This window comes from Triticum aestivum, chromosome 2B (genome assembly GCF_018294505.1).
Source record: "Triticum aestivum cultivar Chinese Spring chromosome 2B, IWGSC CS RefSeq v2.1, whole genome shotgun sequence".
NCBI classification, from domain to species: Eukaryota; Viridiplantae; Streptophyta; class Magnoliopsida; order Poales; family Poaceae; genus Triticum; species Triticum aestivum.
In genome coordinates this window covers 168,185,861-168,189,548 of record NC_057798.1, presented here as the reverse complement: position 1 = coordinate 168,189,548, position 3,688 = coordinate 168,185,861, and the positions used below count along the sequence as shown (strand labels likewise).

The window sequence follows — 3,688 nt, the reverse complement described above, 5'->3', positions numbered from 1 at the left end:
GCTGTCCGGAGCGGCTCCAGATCCGGCGCTCCCCGCGTTCGAGCTGCGTCTTCTTCCGTCTCCTCTGGCTTGTCGGCATCTCTACAGCTCCGCAACCACCCCCTGTATTTGGTTGGCTGGCATCCACCCCCGTGTGGCTAAGACTCCGGCGTGTTCCTGGACTACGTCCCCTTCCGGCTCCTTGGCTCGCCGGGTGTCCCTGCGGCTCCGGTCCTGGCGGCCCGGATCTGCGCTCCTTATCCAGATCCTGGCTCGTCCGGGTCGTCGGCCACCGTCGCACCCCCCCTGCATCCTCGACTGCCTACCCCGCTCAACTCTATGCTCCTTCGCCCCTCCGCCTGCTCCGTAGCTCGTTCTTCTGGCAGCGCCTGTTGCGATGGCAACCCGGCCTCCGACTCGACTTCCTCTTTTTTGATTTGCTCCGACGGCTTGGGATTGCTCAGACTCGGCCAGGGTGAAATCCTTGCTCGACCTCTCGACGCTGGCAGCGGCGACACCCGGGTGCCGTCCTCTTCTTGGAGGCACTGCCATGGCTGCTATCTGTGCCCCTCTTCGAGCATCAGGGAAAACCCTAGGTCCGGTTTTGTGGATCGAATGGTGACGGCGCCCCGGCGTCGTTCTCCTTCGTGAAGGCGTCGTCTTGTTTTGCTCGCGGTGTCCTCGGCGGTTCGAAGATGTCGGTTGTCTTGTTGGTTTGGTTTGGGCTGCGTCCCAGGGTGGCGAGTTTAGCCGTGTTGCTCCGATCATCATATCTCTTGCGGCCGTGTCATGCGTCGTTCACCTGTACTCGCTCTTCCCTACTTCTATCAATGGATTCGCCAGGACTTCTTGTAAATTTGATGGAAAAAATATGTGTGTGCATCATAGTGGTGTAGAGAGACCAAAAGTTCCAAACTCCTTTTAATATAATATATAGCCAAAATTAACTGTCTGTTTTGAGTTTCGAGTACAGATGTATCGCCTTTCAGAAGAATTTAATACACGAACTAACATTTACATAAACCAGATATGTGCTCGGACGTGCCTTTTGCCTTGCCTCGAACAGTAAGAACAATGGAAATCTTAGCGGACAGAAGCCATTTTCCTCAGCTCAAGGATTGGGACAGCCCTCCATCCTTGACCAGGGCCTCGACCGCCCTCCTCCCGGACACCATCGCGCCGTCGAACGTGGCGGAGCACCAGTGGTCACCGCACACGTACACGCCGTCGCCGATCCTGGGGTCCCGCCCCGTTGGCTCCGTGGGCGGCGTCTGGTTCGGCTGCGCGAAGCCGATGCGGTACGTCCGCAGGTGCGCCCACGACGCCACCTCCCCCGCCCCGAACCACCCGCCGAGCTCCCGGACAACCTCACCGGCCAGCTCCGCGTCCTCCCGGCCGGCGAAGGAGCCCACGAGCGACACGGACACCAGCACCTTCCCCGCCGGCGCGTACGACGGCGCCACGTTGGTCGCGAAGAACATGTTGTTCACGATCCCCTTGCCCGACCCGTTCAGGAGCAGCACGGGTTCTTGCACCGCCGCGCGGTCCGCGGAGAAGTAGAGGCACACGGTGCTCCTCTCGGCCGCCTTCTTGTTCTTGGGTCTCGTAGGTAGCTGCGGCAGGAGCTTCTCGGCTTCCGGCTGCTCGACCGCGACGATGACGCCGAGCTCGCCGGACACGGTCTCGCCGGTGTCGAGCGTCACGCCGGATGACGGGTCGACGGCGGCGGCGCGGGCGTTGAGGCGAACGGAGCCCGCGGGGAGGCGGTCCGCGAGCTGCCCGGCGATGGCGCCGATGCCGGCCTCCGGCAGGGCATTGTCACCAAGGGCGAGGCGCTTGAACACGAGCTCGAAGAGGCGGGACGACGTGTCGAGCGCCGGGTCGAAGAATATCCCCGCGAGGAACGGCCGCAGGAACCGCTCCACGATGGACGGCGAGAACCCGAGCTTCTCCAGATGCGTCGCCGTGGTCGTCTCCGGCGAGGAGACGATGACGTCGTCCGGGGTGGCGGCCGCGCGGAGCCGGGTGATGCCGACGAGGAGCTTGTCGGGAAGGGTGCCGACAGGGGAGAAGACGGAGGAGAGGGAGCGGATGGGGAAGCGGAACGGGTCGGAGAGCATGTGGAACGGCGACCCGCCCTCGCCGGCGCCGATATATACGAGTGCGCCGGGGAAGAACGGCTGGAGGCGCAGCGCCTGGAAGTCGAGGAGGCGCTGGCACTCCGGGTACGCGGTGAGGAAGATCTGGAAGCCCCGGTCGAGCAGGTACCCGTCGACCTCGTCGGTGGCGACGCGGCCGCCGACGCGGTCCGAGGCTTCCAGCAGCGTGAACGGCACGGAGAGGGAGGCCAGGTGGGTGGCCGCCGCGAGGCCCGCAAGCCCGCCGCCGACGATGACGGCCTGCTTGTCGGCCTGGTTCACGTTCACCGATGTCGCCGCGGCGGAGACGGCGAACCGGAGGGTGGCATGGCGGCGGGGCGTGGGAGGCGCGGGGACGAGGAGGTGGGCGGCGTGGACGCGCATGGGGGTTGCGGTTGCGGTTGCGGCGAGTGGCGGGAAGAGACCGGGCAGAAACGGGGAATCGTGGCGGGGTACGGTTTGGGAGGTGTAGGCGGTTGTCCATGGAGTTGTGGATATGGTGATACGTCGCGTGGACCTGGCGTTTGGATGGAGCTGTGGCCATAGTGGGTCCGCTAGCGGAAATGTGGGTGGGTGTTTGTCGACTGGGTGCAGGGCAGGCTCGTGGCCATGTGGGTGTTATCCTCTCCGCCGCGATGCCGAGTGCCAACGACAAACAGAGTTTAGAGACAGGATGACGTGCCACTATTTTTCTTGGAGTGTTATTTTCTTTCGAAAAGGCCCTCATTCATATATTAAGTATCGTAGATCCTTGTAAACACACTCATACAAAAAGATAAAATTACATTAAAAATTTTGGGGTGCCGAAGTCTTTTTTCTTCTGCATCCATCGGCGAGGCTGTGAGCATAACTCAATGTTGCCTCTGGGCTTCCGCCGCGGCGGAGCAAACTTTTTTAAACCCAGGAACTTGTAGAAGCAGGTTGAGAAGTCATTGATGCAGACTAGGAGACACCCACGACAACCATCTGCAAAGCTACCGCCACCCCGAAGAAGAAAACATCGACAAGGATTTGCAGAAACTCTGAGGACCACTAACGTCGGCAGAATCCACACAGATCCATCAAAAACCTAAACCGGCTGTACCCCGGAAGACCCGCCGAAGACACGGCTTCACACACCCATCACCGATGGTACACACACCAATGGAATGAGAAAAGAGTGGGAGAGCATCAACGTCACCGTCTCGCTACCCCCACGCTAAACTCGAAGGCTCCCTAAAGAATACTTGAAAAACACTCACCCATGTCGTTGCACGATAGGTCCGAGTCAGATGTCGACCTTGCCGCCGTCCATGACCATTCACCGACTCCCGCTTCTTTGGTGACCCAGTCAGGCCATGCCGCCTTTGAAGATCGCGACACTGGATCACCAACAGCCGCAGTATGACCATGCATTACCTTCATTGTCCCGCAATAGCCCACCAACTCCTCCATATCGAGCTCCCAATGAGTTTGGAGAAATAAAAAGACAAGCGAGAAGATAAGGAGGACTACTCACTTTCTTCGCCAATAGAAAGGAGTACGTGGCAAACACTCGTGGCGGCAGAGCGAGCATACCGATCAGTTGATGG

The 3,688-nt window shown here is 60.4% G+C and overlaps 1 pseudogene; it reads right to left on the bottom strand.

The window, feature by feature from the left end:
• Positions 1–1,066: 1,066 nt before the first annotated feature.
• LOC123044126 (15-cis-phytoene desaturase, chloroplastic/chromoplastic-like) lies at positions 1,067–2,728 on the bottom strand (annotated as a pseudogene).
• Between the last annotated feature and the right edge of the window lie 960 nt (positions 2,729–3,688).